The 19,743-nt window shown below is 36.4% G+C and overlaps 1 long non-coding RNA gene across 1 annotated transcript; it reads right to left on the bottom strand.

Annotated features, from left to right (window-relative positions):
* Positions 1–1,182: 1,182 nt before the first annotated feature.
* Positions 1,183–18,659, bottom strand: LOC308661492. The gene is made up of 3 exons (XR_014024957.1): positions 18,619–18,659; positions 4,894–4,990; positions 1,183–1,571 (listed from the first exon to the last, which is right to left on the bottom strand). It is a non-coding gene; the product is annotated as an uncharacterized lncRNA (long non-coding RNA).
* Positions 18,660–19,743: the final 1,084 nt, after the last annotated feature.

Genomic DNA, 19,743 nt, shown 5'->3' with positions numbered 1-19,743 from the left:
CCCCCAGTAGAATGGCAGGCTCAAAAGTAGAGTATATATGCGAAGTAAAGAAAAAGGGTTTGGGGAGCTGACACACAGTGAGGAAGAATGTTGTTGTTTTTTTCTGTTCTAGGTGCACAATCATTTACTCCAACAGGAAAAAAAAAGTCTGCTTCAATAACAGTTCTCTATTTTAGGCAGTGAAAACTCCTCCCAGGAACCTGGAAAAAAGTCCTGAAGTTCTGGTATTAAGGACCAGCTCTTGAGTACATGAGGGGAGCACAGATTTTGTGGTCCATCATGGTAGCCACAGCATTGTAGTAGCCAGGAAGAAGAAATGTATGTCTTCTCTGCTATTTTCTGAAAGATGCCTGGCCCTTGATGCCTTTTAATTGACAAATACTGGAAAGAGAGCTGGACTAAGTGTAATTTGCAAGACATAGTAATGGAGATAGCAACAGATTTATTATAATAAAAACAGTCTTTTAAGAAAGAGAGATTTGACTTTGGAAATCTATTTGAGCTCCACTTAAGCTCTCTATCATTTGACTTGGACTTTGTAGCTACTAAGATTTTTTTTAAAAGAAAATGCCCCAATTAGTGCCTATTTAGATGTATTTAGATGCATTGGGCTTTGGAACCACACACACACTTAATAAGTCATAATATGCACCAATTAGCTTTTACCCGTTATTGAGATGTGTTTGGGGGACTTAGCCTGCTCACCCTTGACAAGTACTGCTTTAGGCTCTGTTACTTCTAGTAGGAAAGACCAAATAAACCATCACTAATTTAATGAGTTATTTGTACTCAGTGTACATACACATGCATGGCTTATGCTTTGAGATAAGCCTACTTTATTGCCCATTACCAATGCATGTGAAGTGATAGGAATAAATAGCATTACTACAGCATAGTACATTAAAAAAACCTTTCTATTGAAATATGGTAACAATAAACTAGTATAATTTTCCATTCAATCTAGATTTTGTGCACAACCTTTTCCATTAACTGAGTGAGCACACAGAGATTAATTTATTTATTCTTCTGCAGCTGAGGATACACTGGATGCTACTGCTGCTATGCTACATCCATAGCATTTGGATCACTCTTTTTGCCCTTTTTCCAGCATTGCAAAATTGCCTGTACAAGCCAGGCAAGAAAGATTCACTTGCTCCCATGGCACACACAAGCGTGGGACTGGAATGGTGGCACTATTCCAAGAAGGGCTGCAGCAGGAACAGACCTACTTTGGATTTACGTTGTTGTTGTTGTTATTTTTCCTTATCTTGCCCAGTGCTGACTTCTCTATGATTCCTCATTTCCTCAGTACTTTATCTCCACCACTTGTTTATTGTTTCCCATGAGTCTTGTTTTTCAGGCCACTGGTTACCATGTCCCATTTATGCAACCATTCAAAACATGCAATATCCTTATACAAGTGCTATTAATTTTTGTCAAAGTCCATGTTTCTTATGGTTATATTTGGTACTTGTTCTAGAAATTTTTTCCTATCTGCTCCTTACGTTTCTCTCTTTTTTAGTCCACTGCATACTCTTTTTCTTTTCTCTTTTTATTAATTTTATGACTTGCTTCAGAGAGACAGAGAGAGGGAAGGAGAGAGAGAGAGAGAGAGAGAGAGAGAGAGAGAGAGAGAGAGAGAGAGAGAGAGAGAGAGAGAGAGAGAGAGAGAGAGAGAGAGAGAGAGAGAGAGAGAGAGAGAGAGAGAGAATATAATAAGAACAACAATGAACTTCTCTTCCTAAATTTTGGCTTGCTTGAATAGTGATAGTGATAGAATACAAAATAGCCATACTTCCCTGAATTTCCTCATTCCAGCCATGTTTTCCTAGAATTCCTCATCTTTACTTCCTAGGAAACTGACTCTTGCAAATGATAGGAAGGAAGTAGGAAGAGGCCATATTTGTTTCCTTCCCTAGGCCAGACATGTCTGAGTAGGTAGAATATATGGGATTTGCTAGATTTGTACTTTTCTGTGCTTCTCAACAACACATCCAAATAATCACAGATCTTTCAATCTAAAATATTATGTTTTGATCATGGAAAATTAAGCAGACGTGTAGCTGGTGTTGAGAGAGGTAGAATAGGACAGCTGGCTTAAAGATACATAAACTGAAACAAATTGTAAGTCAGTTAACTATTATAAAACAATTTTAAAAACTTTTGCTTGGTACCAGGAGATTAGCAGAATGTAGTAAAATCATGCTGACATTAACTTTAAAGGTTAATGAAATATTTTTATACCAGCAACAAAGTTCAAACAATGTGCCTCCCTATTTTGCACAAATTTATACATAAATATCTGAAATAATATAAAACATGCTAATAAAGTAAAATTCATCGGGAATATCAAAGTACTCATTTTAGATGAGTGATAAGATTTTTATAATGTTTTATGTTTTGTAGAGCTAAGCACAGATCACTAAAAGAATTATCAATTCACTGAGAGCATTTACTCTCCAAAATAATCTAGAATATTTTAAAATAATGGCATATTAAAAAGTAGAGAAAAGGAGTTTTGGAAGTGAGCAACTGACCACCTAAATGGCAATCCAAGAAAGCTTTGGTTCCTCAATGTTGGACTGAGCTAATTACATGAAGGGCTTCTGCCAAGAGGTAGGCTATATCTCACACAGCTAGAAAGGGTGCATTTGATTGTTGCCTTGTCAATCTCCTCCAGAGGCAAAAGGGAAGTGTGATAAAAACACACTTTTAGAGTGGATTGTATATCCACAGCTGGAGCCAAAACCACAGGAATTAATGGTGAAATGTAAGGCTAGAAGAACTCAAGAGACTGGTACAAATTTACAAGAAATAAAGCCAGAAGGACATTGTTTACATCTCAGATGTTTTTACACTAGTGTAAAAGTACAGGAAACCCACAGGAAGAACTTGATTTCTTAACATGGGAGAGCAAATGTGATGTCACAGACATCACAGAAACAAATTGGAGTAGGTACAGTGAGTCCTTGACTTAAGATTATAATTGAGCCTAAAAATTATGTTGCTAAGCAAGACATTTGATAAGTGAGTTTTTCCCCATTTTTACAACCTTTCTTGCCACAGTTGTTAAATGAATGGCTGCAGTTGTTAAGGTAGTACTATGGTTGTTAATTGAATCTGGCGTCCTCATTGACTTTGCTTATCAGAAGGTCACATAACCTCGGAACACTGCAACCATCATAAATATGAACCAGTTGCCAAGTATCCAAATTTTGATCATATGACTATGAAGATGCTACAGCAGTCATAAGTATGAAAAATGATCATAAGTCACTTTTTTACTGCCATTGTAACTTTGAACAGTAATTAAACAAATAGTTGTAAGTCAAGGACTACCTGTAAATGCTTTGAGAATGTTTGGGCAGGAGAAATAAAAGGAAATATAACAATGAGTTTATTATAGTCTCCCTGGGTGGGCAGAAGATATGAATGAGGTTTTTCTGCATTCACTGTCCAAACTTCAAACAGAAAACCAGTAGAAACATGAATCAGAGATCCCACAAACTCCTGTACTTTCTTGCTGAAAACTTCATTTGTCAGAGAGTAAAAGAAGAAATCTACTATCCTGGACCTTTTTCCTAAAAAGAAAGAATTGATTGAAGAAATAAAAAAATGACTAGACACTTGGAAGAAAGTGACCATGCTTTCTTGAGTTCATTATATCAAATAGAGAAAGGATACCAAAGAAGATGCTTATTGGATTTCATAACAACAGATTTTGGTTAGTTTAGACAGGTCATATCCAATGCTTTTAGAGCCTGAAGAAAAAAGGTGTCCAGAAAAGATGAAAAAAAATTCAAATAATTACTGCTAGAAAAATCTAAAAATAGCAATGTGGGTGTGCACAGAACTTTATGAAATGCTGAGAAAGGGATCAATTGGTGATGATACATTGAGAAACTGTAGTGCATCTTAGCTGATATCTTATATCTAACTTCTCTCAGAAAGAAAGCAAATGCCCAGCTGGAAATTTTGATGCCACTACTAAAAGCAGCGAGGTGCAGATCCTGACAGACAAGATGAGTTAAAAGAATGCACAACTCCTAATAAATTCAGGACTAGATGAATTATATCCTAGGGCAGACATGTCAAACGCAAGGCCCGGGTGCCAGATCCGGCCCGCGAAGTGGTTTCATGTGGCCCACGAAGCCATCCTGGAAACAGTGAGGGAACGGCCCCCACTGCCTTGGCCCTGGCCCAGAGACCCTCCTTCTGCCAGAGACCCTCAGATCTGTCCCACTCCTGCCCAGGCCCCCATAGGCACCCTTGATGCGAATGATGTAGAGCTGCCCATGCCCACCCAGTAGGCCACGCTCACCCTGGCCATACCCACCCGGCCCCTTGAGGGCAACCGCAATGCTGATGCGGCCCTCAATGAAATTGAGTTTGACACCCCTGTCCTAGGGTGTGATAGAAACTAGTAGAAGTGATCACAAAACAGCTAAGTACTAAGAACTGCTAGAAAATAGCAAAGTCCCAGAAGACTGAAAGAGAACAAAAGTTCAAGGGAAGAAGAATGACCTGGGAAATTACAAACTGGCAACTTTATGTCTATACTAGGTAAGATTCTTCACCAAAATATTAAACGGCAAGTTTTTATGCTCAAATTGTAGGAGGAGAACCTTGTTAATCTATGATGGCAAAAAAACTCAGAAAGACTTTGTAGCATCTTTCAACTAACCCAACTAACATATTATATTAAAAAGCATACGTTTTGATGAGCTGCAGTTCTCTCCAACAGATGCCTAGGGTGGCTAGAGTGTAGGATTTACATTCATATGAAGCCAGAGGAAATGGAGGTAAAAACAGGTTGGTTAGATGCTGAAAGTTATATGTGAAAAATGTGATCAAGACATTATCATTAACAATCATAAGGTATTAAAAACTTACTGTATTTGTTGTTGAGAACTTCTAAGACTGTCTGAAATCTTTTACTATGTGTGAGTTCAGTTAACCTCTCTCACTGTCTTCTCAATGTTCTATAGATCTATGTTTATGAAAGAGATATATAAAAAGAAATTTAAGCAAATTGTTGATACTGTGACATTCAGACCACGGAATGAAGTATGTGGGTTGTCAAGAAATTTTGCTCTTTGGGCTGCTGTTTGAAACTATGATTGTCTGTTAGAATATTTTCCAGAACAAAAGAAAATTGACCCAATTGCTGAATGTTGCTTTAAAGAGTGAAACAGTTTTGAGTTTAAGCTAGCACCAGAAGTTTTGAATGATGTTTTATCTGATCTAGCTTCATTGTCACTGCTTCACAAAAGAAGAGTCTAATGCCTTTTGAAGCACATCGTCCAGTATGATAATGAGATAAGAAGTCAATTCCTAGGAGGTTCAGTTCAATGCAGTCAAAAAGCTAAAGCCTATTAGAATCATAACATACTGGTTCTGCTGATACAAGTCCTCTAATTAGATTTATAAATGTTTTGTGTGTCCATCTTCTAAGTTCCCAGAAAAGGAACTTAAAGCCTGGCCTATATTTGATATTAGATGAATAGCTAACTGTGGCACCTCTTTTGGAATTAATAATATTGTATTAGATCAGAAATAAATATTTTTTATCCCTCCTTTATTATTTTTATAAATAACTCAAGTCAGCAAACATACCAAATACTCCTTCTTCCAACTTTCCTCACAATCCTGAGTGATGAGTTGGGCTGAGAGACAGTGATTAGCTCAAAATAGGCCAGCCAGCTTTCATGCCTGTGTTAGGACTAAAACTCACATTCTCCTGATTTCTAGTCTGGTGCCTTAACTACTGTGCAAAATATAAAAAAAAATGCTGAAGAATCAACAATAGTTGAGTGATATAGTAACCATGTTTGTTGTTGCTGAAAAATTTTAAAGGCCAGGTTCTGTCAATCTTTCTCTGGATAGTGTCTTTTAGATCTCCAAATGATCTTGCAAAATTGATTAATACTGGAAGAATATTAACGGCATCTAGGACACTCTGAGAGTGTGGGTTTAGTTTAATCTATAAAAAAACAAACTGAAAAAACAGTTATATGTTGAGCATTTGGAAATGCTTATGTGTGGGAGGAGCTGAAACAAGATGGCAGATTACTAGATCTTGACAAAATTTAAATAGACAAATGCCAAGGTTTGCAGATTTTATTTATTTATTTATTTATTTTAATCACATTTATATCCCGCCCTTCTCCGAAGACTCAGGGCGGCTTACAATCTAAAGCACAATGTGCTTAGCAATAAAATTATTGTCAGGACCCACCCGAATCCACATCTTAGGAAAACAAAAACTCTTGGAGTCAGTTCTAGTCCAAAAGGAATTTTTACTAGGACATGCTTGGTTGTGGAAATACAAGACAGGACCTGGTATTGTTTTACAGATTGAAACTTTATAAAGAGTTCCCGGTTCAATCCCCCCTCCCTCAACCCCATTTGGTCAGCCCCCCATCATTTACTTCGTGTCATCCCTTTCGTGGGAAAAAGGGAACTTCAGATCTTTAATGGTTATTGCCTTCTTCCTTTACAGATTCAAATGGAGACACAGGCCAGATGCCTTCTTCCCTAACCCTCCCCTTTGTTCCCCCAGTTCAAAAGGTTTCCCTTGGTCTTTGAAATAACCTAAGGCAGGCTGAATCCACATCCGCTCCTCCTTCCTCGGGAGATGGCAGAATCCGGGGGGGGGACGACAATGTTTTAAACATACATTTATGAATGTGATATAAATGGATTCTGACAATTATAAAACCTATGGACTTTCATAAATAAATTATAATAGCTTCTTTAATAAGCAAATATTTCCTGATAAATATAATTCTGTTAAACTGGGATTAATTCAGTACATAGTGATCAGCAAGTCTGTATTATAATCTGTAAGTGTATATGACATGCTATTAAAGGTTCTGATTTCTATACTTTAGGTAAGAAATTTGTAAACATTTTAACATGTATGAATAATTTCCTTTTACATCCATATTGTGGTGCACAAATTTGTATTTGATTTGGGAAAAGCTGCACAAAACATTTTTTTTAACCACAGCATGTCAGAAACTAGAAGAACATTGCTTTTGAAGTGGTATATTTCCCACTTCATAGAACATGGCAGACAGGCTGGAAGACCATCTGTTTGAAATGCTTTAGCAGATTCCACACTAAATTCCAATTTTAATATTCTATGCAATGAGTGCTACTTCAAGGATCACGCTTGGCTTGTGCCAGAATGCTTGGCTAATAAATCCAATTTCTAACCATGGTTTATTGATTGCTGTGTAGTAGCTACAAACTATGACTTGCTCCTTTTTTTAACACACCAGATTCATAATTTACATATTAAAGTTAGTATTTCTTGAAAGGAGACAAAAACCTTATTTCAAAACACTAGATTATACTTATAAAGATTATTAGCAAATCTCCTTGAACATGACCATTTTCAAAAGGCTGACCTAGCCCCGATTGAATCTGAATAAATCATAATGTGATCCTGAGAATTTGGCAACAAAATCAATGATTTTACGTCTAGCATCATACATTGGCTGCAGTTTGAAGAAATGAAAAGATTTTTTGGCTTTCTTTACCTCACCCCATTAATCATAGTGTGGCAATGCATGCATTATCATGTGCATCCATTCTGAAGCTCCCAAGACAGAGAGAAATCCAGCAATGTCATAAAATTCATATATTCCTTGCTGTGCTACTGATTATCTGGTGGTAAGCTAGTAAGATTATTAACTATTTGGAAAAATGCATCTATAAATTGAAAACTGGATAGTAATATTATATGTTTTTATAACCCTTTAAAAAACAATTAATAAGAGTAACCTTCAGCTGTCACAACCACAACATCAGCATGTAAATCATTACAAGGAAGGAAACAATTCATCCTTTGCCAAAGTGGGGTCCACAAATGCTTTTCAATTAGCTGCTAGATGAAGTAAATCTATGTAAAGAGCCATGTGATTAAATTATTTACATGGGTTTTAGGAACTACATCCTGAAACAAAGATATGTTGTTTAATATAAAAGTAAGGGTTAGCATATTTAATAGTTAAACCAAAATCTTATTTCATGGATCAAAAAAACCCACCCCATATTTCTCAATCCAGTAACTGAATATTCAAGACATTTTGTTAAATAAAATTATTTTAAGAAATGTTTTCAATATCCTTTTATGGACTGTTAGATCAGATCAACGTAGTTCTCATCTGGAAACATAACTATTATTGTAATTTTCTGTCACATTTCATATTGTAATCTTAAAATGTGAATATTGGTTTACAGCCTGATCTTTGAAGCAAGTGACATTGAAGTACATGTAAGCATGATTCAATCCAAATTCCATAATTCTACCCTTGGAAAAAAGCATTTTCAACTTCAGTGTGTAATAGTTTTAAAAATTATATTATATAGTTATACTTCCTCTAGAAAATTAATTATCACTACCATTACATAAAGGGACGCGGTGGCTCAGTGGGTTAGGATGCTGAGCTTGTCGATCAGAAGGTCGGCAGTTTGGCGGGTCGAATCCCAAGTGCCGTGTAACAGAGTGAGCGTGTTACTTGTCCCAGCTTCTGCCAACCTAGCAGTTCAAAAGCACGTAAAAATGCAAGTAGAAAAATAAGAACCACTATGGTGGGAAGGTAACAGTGTTCCGTGCGCCTTTGGCATCTAGTCATTCCGGCCACATGACCACGGAGACGTCCTCGGACAAGCGCTGGCTCTTCGGCTTTGAAATGGAGATGAGCACCGGCCCCTAGAGTCGGAAACGACCAGCACGCGTGTGCGGGGGAACCTTTACCTTTACCTTTTACCATTACATAAACCAAGGAGATTATTTAAATACATTATTATCTCAGTTAACTATATTGGACATCTTACTTCCTTTAACTACTGAAAGATACAGCCATGCTCAAGCATATTTTGTAGGTGTAGAAATCAGCCCTTTATGTGGTTTCTAGGCTATATAAAACTTATTCCACACATCCTTCATAGAGGATTTATGTCTTGAGCATGTTGGTTCTCATCCAGTCAATTGCTACATCCAAGCTCTGTGTAGATTGTCTTCCCTGATTTAAATGGCCCCTAAATCATTTCCCAGAACTCTACACCCGCCAGAAACTGCTATGGTATCTTGAAAGCAGCGGCTATCTGGAGCACTTGTGGATAATCTCAGGTCCTCTCTTTGTGCAGAGTGGAATTATCAAAGAAACAGTCTAGTCGCCAGTTTCTCAATCACTGCTTTTCACAGAGCTGCCTTCAGTCTGCCATTTCTTTTCAAAAGTCAGATATGATCCTAATTTTCAAAAGTAGTTGAGGTGTTAAGGGTAAAGGTAAAGGTTCCCCCGCACATTTATGCTAGTCGTTTCCGACTCTAGGGGGCGGTGCTCATCTCCGTTTCAAAGCCGAAGAGCCAGCGCTTGTCCGAGGACGTCTCCGTGGTCATGTGGCCGGCATGACTAGACACCAAAGGCGCACAGAACGCTGTTACCTTCCCACCGTAGCGGTCCCTATTTTTCTACTTGCATTTTTACGTGCTTTCGAACTGCTAGGTTGGCAGAAGCTGGGACGAGTAACAGGCGCTCACTCTGCTACGCGGCACTCGGGATTCGACCCGCCAAACTGCCGACCTTCCGATCGACAAGCTCAGCGTCCTAACCCACTGAGCCACCGCGTTAAGATTCCTTAAAATAAACTTCTTAGATTTTGCATTTCCAGTTCTTATCAAGGAATAGAAAATCATAAGTATAATATTGAATAATATACTTATTAGAATATATTATAATATAGAGCAGAATATAGAGTATAATATCAATGGAAATACTGTAGCACTGTTGTGATATTTATGCATCTATCCCGGGCTTTTTAGTTGGAATTAAGATTGCCGGAAGAAACATCAACAACCTAAGATATGCAGATGATACCACTCTAATGGCAGAAAGTGAAGAAGAACTAAAGAGCCTCTTGTTGCGGGTGAAGGAGAGTGCAAAACTTGGGTTGAAACTAAACATTAAGAAAACCAAGATCATGGCATCTGGCCCTCTCAATTCCTGGCAAATAGATGGGGAAGAAATGGAGGTAGTGACAGATTTTATTTTCCTGGGCTCCAAGATCACTGCAGATGGGGACTGTAGCCAAGAAATTAAAAGACGCTTGCTCCTCGGGAGGAAAGCCATGACAAATCTAGACAGCACACTAAAAAGCAGAGACATCACCCTGTCAACAAAAGTCCGTATAGTCAAGGCTATGGTCTTCCCAGTTGCAATGTATGGCAGTGAAAGCTGGACCATAAGAAAGGCTGAGCGCCAAAGAATTGAAGCCTTTGAACTATGGTGCTGGAGAAGACTCCTGCGAGTTCCTTGGACTGCAAGGCGATCAAACCGGTCAGTCCTAGAGGAGATCAACCCTGACTGCTCTTTAGAAGGCCAGATCCTGAAGCTGAAACTCAAATACTTTGGCCACCTAATGAGAAGGAAGGACTCACTGGAGAAGAGCCTAATGCTGGGAAAGATTGAGGGCAATAGAAGAAGGGGACGACAGAGAATGAGGTGGCTGGATGGAGTCACTGAAGCAGTAGGCATGAGCTTAAATGAACTCCAGAAGATGGTAGAGGACAGGAAGGCCTGGAGGAACATTGTCCATAGGGTCGCGATGGGTTGGACACGACTTCGCAACTAACAACAACAACAACAACCTTGAATGAACATATTGTTTTAATAGAACAAAATAACAGAGTTGGAAGGAACCTTGGAGGTCTTCTAGTACAACCTCCTGCTCAGGCGGGAAACCTTGTACCATTTCAGACAAATACCATTTCAGACAAATGGCTGTCCGATATCTTCTTAAAAACGTCCAGTGTTGAAGCATTCACAACTTCTGGAGGCAAGTTGTTCCACTGGTTAATTGTTCTAATAGTCGGGAAATTTCTCCTTGGTTCTAGGTCACTTCTCTCTTTGATTAATTTCTATTCATTACTTCTTGCCCTGCCTTCAGGTGCTTTGGAGAATAGCTTGACTCCCTCTTCTTTGTGGAAACTTCTAAGATATTGGAACACTGCTATCATGTCAGTCCTAGTCCTTCTTTTCATTAAACTAGGCATACCCAGTTCCAGCAACTGTTTTTGATATGCCAGTAGGTATTGTATATCACCAGTGAATGGTCTTGCATTCTGATTATTTTCATGAAAAAAAACCTAACATTTGTTGTAACTGTACTTAGTAATGTTTGTGGATAACTTTGATTATCTGTGCAAAGTACAACTGTACATTTTATGGTTCCAGAGGAACCCAGGCAACTTTCCAGTATTTTTACACTGTATAAAGCTTCACAGAAAGTGTTCTCTTTTCACCTGCTATGCTACAAGATTATCTCCTGCTCTTGATGACACCTTGAATCTCTGTTCCTTAGATAGGGATACTTTTGAAGTATTATTGTTGACTTTATTGAATTGGATATTGGAAGTCCAAGATCCATAGACAGAATGAAAAATAAATCCAGCTGGTTTAAGCTAGTCTTTTCAAAGCATGTTCAATATGTCTTTTAATATGCAAAGGGTGGGCCAAGGTTTTTTTTTCCCCACACATCTGGATCCAGTGAACTAAAAAATTGTTTGATTGCATATAACCCAATGATGAGTAACAATACATTAAGTAATTGTGCCAATATTTGTCCCTTGTGTCAATAATTGTGCCAATATTTCAATACTTGAAATTAGAAGGACAGATAGTATTTTTGAATGTACATTCAACAAGAATTTGTCCTATTCTTTTAAAACTGCTCTCAAATTGAAAGATTGAAATCCAGGAAAGAAACAGGGATAAGGCTACCCCGGTACTGCCAAGTCACCAAAACTGAGTTGCAGTGATTTTTTAAATCATGCAAATTTTAATTGCAGTCATAATAAATGCTGTAAGAAATCACAGAAGCAAAAAAAATGGTTTGAGCATCTTCAGAATATCAATAACTTTGAAACCAGAACAAACCTTCTTTTTCTTTTTCATATCGAGGCAAGAATGATAAAGGTTGTTAAAATGTTAATACTCTTGAAAGCTGAATATATACTAAATAATCTTTAAGAAAATCAAAAGAGTTTAAACATCTAAAGAGTCTTAGCACCAATATTTATTATAATTTCCAGAATTTGGGCAAGGGCACATTGGCATCTGTAAGACAAGAGTAATACTCATTGCAATATCATGACAAAGAAGTCTGCCATTTAAGTATATGCATGTGTGGCGGTAAACAGTACTCCCTCCCCAATACACGTGTCAGTTGCATTCACTACCACATGCCCCCTTCCACCATACATCAGAACTGCTTTACATGCCCTTGTAAAAAAAAAAAAAACATTCACAGCAAGGTGAAATGACCCTGAGTGGAGAGAAGAATCAATCAGGAACCTGTAGCCGACAAAACCAAATAGTGCATATTTACCAACCATATTTCAAAGACAGTATTGCTAGCTGCCCTAGTAGGAAGAGATAAATAACAATATGGACTCTGTAATTTCAATTGTGTCTGCCTTCTTTGTTGTCTTTGCAACGTAGCACACTAAAGGTATATAAGTTCTAATTCTGCCTTTTCTCAAGGCTGCTCAGCTAAGTGCCAAACCTTTGCTAGATTACATACACACACACACACAGAGAGAGAGAGAGAGAGAGAGAGAGAGAGAGAGAGAGAGAGAGAGAGAGAGAGAGAGAGAGAGAGAGAGAGAGAGAGAGAGAGAGAGAGTGTTTATTGATTAAATGCTAATAACATTATTTTTTATTTTCAAAGTGATTTGGTTGCTTTAGTGAAAGTGAGAGGGTGGAGCTTGTGTCATGGCATCATGAGACATGTTTCAATATACTGGTAGCAAGATGGCTGGGAAGCAGAGGGAGTTACAGCAATTAAATAAAGAAGAAACTGCAGACACCCGTAATCGATTCTAGCAGATCTTAATTTTCCCACTTCTATTTTCTTTAATCTATTTGATATAACTACATAATTACCATTTTCAGAGGGTTTCTTCCAACAGACACTTACTTTATTGCACAGGTAGATTGCACAAAAGCAACCTACTTGTCCAGGCTATTATTCATCAACAGAAAATAGACAGACAGACAAACAGACAGACAGACAGACAGACAGACAGACAGACAGACAGACAGACACTCAAATAATTAAGATTGGACCACAAAAATATCAAGTGCAGTTCTTTCTCATCTAAAAGCAGCTTTATAGGACAGTTGTGTCATTTAGCTTTTTCCAGAAACATGTAGATTTTTATATCCTTATCTCACTTTTTGAACAGAAACATATCCAAATGGATTATCATGAATATATACGTAATGTATAAATGTTATGAATCAAAAAATTAAAACAACAAAGGAAAATTTAAATGATTTGTTAAAAAAAACATTGTTAAATAAAAATTACATAGAAAAACACATCTTCACTGAAACTGTTACAAAGATTTCATAGCTGGTGTTTTTTAGGAAATATATTAACACCACTTGAGTCTAAACAGTCTATGCTATAAACCTCTCTTTGGACAGTTAATTAAAATCTATCTTTTTAAAAACTCAGAGGAATTTCAGCGTTTTCAAATCTCATGGGAAATATTAAGTGGGGGGGAAATCACAGAATGCCACAATACTTAACATTCAGAAAATGAGTTACTTTAAAATAGTTTGCATGGCATAAATATTCCAAGATACTTGAAATCCTTAGGGGTGTGGGGGGGAATGTAATAGGGTTTAACCACAGTGTGAAATTGCTATTGGAGTGGTGAATACCAATTATTTGTGATTTACAGTAATTTACTTGCAAACCCAAGGGCTTAACCTAAAGCAGTTGATATATGTATTAAATGAAGCATCAAGGGGTAAGGAAGGGAAATAAACTGGAATGTAGAAACATTATAAAGTCAAATATTTCCTCCATTTATCCACATTCTATATGGTATGGAATCTAGCATATACTATTACTAAACGACAAGCATAAAAAATAAATTGGCTTAGAGAATGCATTTACTTTGATCCAAGAGACTTTACATTGGCCACTGTACTAGAAAATATAAATTATTTCAAAGAACGCAGGAGGGATGGGTGCTGAATAACAAGTAATGTAGAAAAGGAAGAGAAATGCCAAGCAGATGATCTGGGGGCCAAATTAGACATGGCACAGATATTTATGAATAATATCTTGATGCATTTTAGACATTTATAACTTTTATTGGTCAGGAACTGAGTACTCTTCACCTTCTACTTGTAGGCTTGCAAACTATGCCCAATAGAGAGCAAAACCAGTCAAATGGTTCTCCCTGTCACTTGCATTGTTGCAATCCATAGATTAGAAGGCAGTTTCCAGTTTCTCTAACTGGAAAGCAAAAAATTATAGATAAATCAGAATTCTCAAGTTCTGAATCTTTAGGTGGGGGGAGGGGGGAGATCCCTAACTCTTAACTAGGAAATCAATATATATCATTCTGAACATTCATTCATTTATCTATTCACCCATCAAATTTCAATCTGCTGTGGAACATTGGCTGGTAAAAAGAAAGGTGTGGATCATTTTTCCCCCTTTGCACATACAGTATAAGAAGTACCTGTGTAGGAATGGTTATTTAGCCATATTGTCTGTACTTTAGCAAGATGTGTGGATTTATCATTGTATTGTTAATTACTCTTATCTGTATTTCTACTACAATGTTTACATTACAATTATATTTCTACTGTTAAGACAATTAAGATTCTTATTTTTATTGGGGAGAGGCAAAATTTCACTTTGGTTTGATCCTATTGACTCTGAATCCTAAAACCATATTGACTTCTGAATGATCACCAGAATGCCAACAGACAGTCAAAATACTCAGCTCCAGAATGATTCATGGCATTTTTGTAGTACTATAGAAATGGCATAAAATGTAACAAATAAATATCACAAACCAGAGTGGCATATGGCACTCACAATGCAGTGAAAACATTTAAGGTTGCAGCTAGTTTCTCTTCGCCAAAGAATTGAGGCCTTTGAAATATGGTGCTGGAGCAGACTTCTGTGAGTCCCTTGGCCTGCAAGGCAATCAAACTGGTCAGTCCTAGAGGAGATCAACCCTGACTGCTCTTTAGAAGGCCAGATCCTGAAGTTGAAACTCAAATACTCTGGCCACCTAATGAGAAGGAAGGACTCACTGGAGAAGAGCCTAATGCTGGGAAAGGTTGAGGGCAAGAGAAGAAGGAGATGACAGAGAATGAGGTGGGTGGATGGATTCACTGAAGCAATAGGCGTGAGCCTAAATGGACTCCAGAAGATGGTAGAGGACAGGAAGGCCTGGAGGAACATTGTCCATGGGGTCACAATAAGTCAGACACGACTTCGCAACTAACAACAACAACTAGTTTCTCTTTGAAAATATTCAGCTTTGGAGGACACTTGAACATTGTTCAATATATTGAGTAAGACCTGAGGCAAATAATAAAATTTTCCAGGATTTTCTTAATCTGTTAGTTCTCATGAATGTTCCAGGTTTCTGAGGAGAAAAGTAAATTTCTATCCATTATGGTTGCAGAGACAAACTTGAAAATCCAATAGAAAAAACTCTTGATGAGCCAGTTTTGTCATTTGTGGACTGAGGAAAAAATGCTTTTTGAAAATCTGACCTTAAAAGAATACAAATGCAGCTTTGTAAATAGAAACTGTATAATAAATGCACTGAAATTTTAATAAACGCTAGGCTTCAAATAAACCTCTGTTTTATATTCAAAGTGATGTGTGGAAGTATATAGCAGCACTAATATGTATATGAATATCAGGAATATAAATGCCTAAGCAAAATAAGAGTAATTAGATGCAGATCATTGATAGGTCTTTGTTTCTCCTGTTTATAATTTCTTTATGGTAATTGGAAGCTTTTATGGGAAGGCAAGGAAAATTGTGCTAATTACAGAAAAAGAAATGCAGAATAGAAATTCAAACAAGGTTACAAAAAAGGCTATTTATGCATAGTCACAGGTGGAACTGTGGTATAATTTGCCAATGATCTACTCTTCTTGGTTCTACTGAAACTCACTGTAACTCCATTTAAGAATGAATTCCTTGACTAACCACACACTATTAATTTAGAAGATATCTAAATAAGAGCTTTTTCTATGAAGTCGTACCACAATGCAGTCCGTAAAATAGCTACTTGCGAATGGGAACTCATGAGACATAGAATAAAATAAATAAAATAAAATAAAATAAAATAAAATAAAATAAAAAAAATAAAATAATAAAATAATAAAATAAAATAAAATAAAATAAAAAATAAAATAAAATAAAATAAAATAATAAAATAAATAAAATAAAATAAAATAATAAAATAAAATAAAATAAAATAAAATAAAATAATAAAATAAAATAAAATAATAAAATAAAATGAAATAAAATAATAATAAAATAATAATAAAAATAAAATAAAATAAAATAAAATAAAATAAAACCATTTGAATTCATAGCTGCCTTTGCCCTTTCAATAATGAGAAAAAGAACTGCAGATTTATTTATGAGTACGTATATCTTATATAGATTAAGAGCATACATAACTACTATAGGAAGGACAACAATGTTTAGGCTATATCTACAATTCGAGAACTATTTTTATGAATTGTATAGAAAAAGGATTTTCAAAAGGTGAATCTTGTTAGGCAGATCTAACCTTTTGAAATTCCTGGCTGCTCAATATTATTAAAAATGCAAAGTTTTGTTCTATTTTGTATGTGTAACTACAAAAAGACATAGAACCCAAGATCAGCAAGTTAAACATCTAAATGGTCACATGGAGTTTGGTTAGAAAACTGAACAATGATTAACATCTGCACACAAATAAAAATGCAAAAACAGATAATTAAACAATAAAAGCGTGTCTAGGATTTCAGCTTACAGTGCACTCAGGTTTGTATATATTCAACAATAAATCCACAATAATTAATGGAGTTGGCTATCATACAGGTGAGAAAAAAACTTCAGTTCCCTAATAAAAAAGATGTAAGAGGGACAGGTTCAAATTTCTGTACCAGGTGCAAAGGAATAATTATTTATGGAAAGCTCTATTGAGAGACAAAGGATATGCTTCCATATAGTGTTCTCAGCCTTGACAGTTTTAATACAAGTGGACTTCAACTGTCAGAATTTCCCAGCCAGTTTCCATGTAAAGATAAGCAGAATTTTTCAACTTGCCCATGCTATTTAGATGTTCTTGACTAGCTCCATCTGAAACTTCTTGCTATAAATAAACTAAAAAGACCTAGGAGATTTAGCTGTCATCTGGGAATTCACAATGAATTTTGATCTGAACATCATAATTTGTGGTTGGGTTTTCCAAGCTTCAGAAGATCAATACCTCAGTATTAATCAGAATTTGGGAATGTTGTGGTCTCCATTTTTCCTGTTTCCTGTGACAGTTGAAGCAGTTAAGCAGCATGGCCCATGGTGACTGTACACTGTACATTTTATTTGATCTGTATGGCTACAGTATGTAATCATCCTCTACTATAATTTCTATTGAATAAAATAGAATTTCTAACAATCAGAGATGCTTTCTCAGGTTACAGTTCTGTCCCAGACTCAGCATAACTCAGTTCTACTTACTCATTTTCAACCAGCTTTGTTGTAAACAGAGCTGGTTGTGGGGCCCGAATGACCAGTCATGAGATGACTACACTATAGGGCCTTCATCTGCAATAGTTGAGCCATTATCTAATGAGGTGAGGGTCTTGTTGGAAGGGAAAAAATCTGTAATTTGGCTTGGCTTACATTTCTTTATAGTGTCCTACTACTCTAGTTTCTGGGTCTAATCCTAATCAATATAATCACCTCTTGTGAGGACCATTTTAATGATGATGATGATGATGATGATGATGGATGATGATGACGATAATGATAATGATAATGATAGTAATAATAATACTACTGACAATCCAAATCGCCGACTTTCCAACGACAAAGTTGAAACTGTTTCACAATTTAAGATGTGAGTGCAGCAAAATCACGCAAACTGATTACAAAGCTAGACATGACCGAGTTGCTAAACTAATCCACTTGGCATTGTGTAAAAAATACGACTTGTCTGTGTCCGAAAAGTCATGGGAACATAGGGTGGAAAAAGTTGTCGAGAATGAGAGGGTGAAGATCTTGTGGGACTTCCGAATACAGACAGATCGCCATTTGGAACACAACACATCAGATATTGCAGTCATAGAGAACTGAAGCGTACAGTTGATTGATACCACTGTACCAAGAGAAGCCAGAGCTGAAGAAAAAGAACTGGAAAAAATTATGAAATACTGTGACCTGGCCATCGAAACTGTGCAATTATGGATGAAAAATCTAACAGTGATACCCATTGTCATCGGGCCACTGGGAACTATGTCCAAAAACTTTGCAAAATACATCAATTGCAGCTTCCTGCAATAACTCCAGCAAAGCTACAAAAAACTGCGCTACTCGGAACATTTTAAGGAGATACCTGGTTGATACCTAGGATGCTGGCAGCAACCCGTGTCAACCATTAGTGCCAGTTAATTTGAGTGTTCAGTTGACTGAGTTTCATGTTTTATGAATAAAAGTTTTATATAATAATAATAATAATAATAATAACAACAACAACAACAACAACAACAACAGCCCTCTTACTCATTCTGTTCTTACTCATTCTTCCATTCACCTGCAGCATGTACTCTCAGCTTTACTAACTGGCTGCAATATAGCTGAGAGAGCTAAAATAAGTTTTTTGAGATAAGACTCTTGAGAGTTCCATGTTTCGTTTACATTCTTTGTTATCGGCCTGCCACACTTCTGCAGTGAACTTAGCTGTTGCAGTCAAACCACAGCTGATAATGATGCTATGTGCTTCAATTAAAAAAAGCTCTTATCAAATATTTATGGAATAAAATTTAAAATTATCACATGGAGCTGATTACATGCACCCTTCTGCCTCACCATCTCATTGGAAGTCCCGAAAGCCTATCAAAATCATATGCAATACCTAATTTCTTATATCTAAAGATATATTTTGTTAACATAAAATGCATCCATTAAAATCTGAGTAGTATGAATCTTTTGGTAGTTACAAAATCTACATAGCAACACTACATATGTTGTTGAAAAATATAGTGCTATAGACTCAGTTCACAGGTTTTATTCCAGAGAAGATGACAAAGATTTACAGGCTATAAAATATAAATGTCTTAATTCAGTATAGACAATATCACCAGCCATGGAAATCTTGTGGACTGGATGGATTATATTTCAGGTTTCAGAAATATTTTTGTTGATTTTTATGTTTTTTATTGTTTTTCCCCTTTTTACTACTCTTGAACACCCAGTTGTTAGATAGGATGGCCAGCTATATAATTTTTAAAAAAATAAATATTTCTGCACAAACAGAAACTTTAGAATTCTAATATAAAATATAAGAATTAAACAAATATGGGAAAGACAAAATATAACAATTAGCTGAACAAATACACCTAGTTCTCAACCACTCAAACATAATGGGTGTGAACCAGATTTTTCTCCCTCTTCATCTATTTCAAAATCATCATTTACCTAACATTTAATAAACACGCTCAAAATGAATTCCAGCTATTGTTGGCAATGTGCCAATGGTGTTATATCTATTCATAGTTGGAGAGCTGTCAGAACATATCAAGCAACACCAATATTTCTCAGTCTGTTACTTTTTTTTCTTCCCTCTTGTGCTTTGGAAGGTAGCCTGTTTCCTCATCTGTCACTACCTGGTACTTTCTGCATATTCTA

This window comes from Vipera berus, assembly GCF_964194415.1.
Source record: "Vipera berus genome assembly, chromosome: 2".
NCBI lineage: Eukaryota > Metazoa > Chordata > Lepidosauria > Squamata > Viperidae > Vipera > Vipera berus.
The sequence above is the reverse complement of the archived record's forward strand: the minus strand, read 5'-3'. Positions and strand labels throughout refer to the sequence as shown.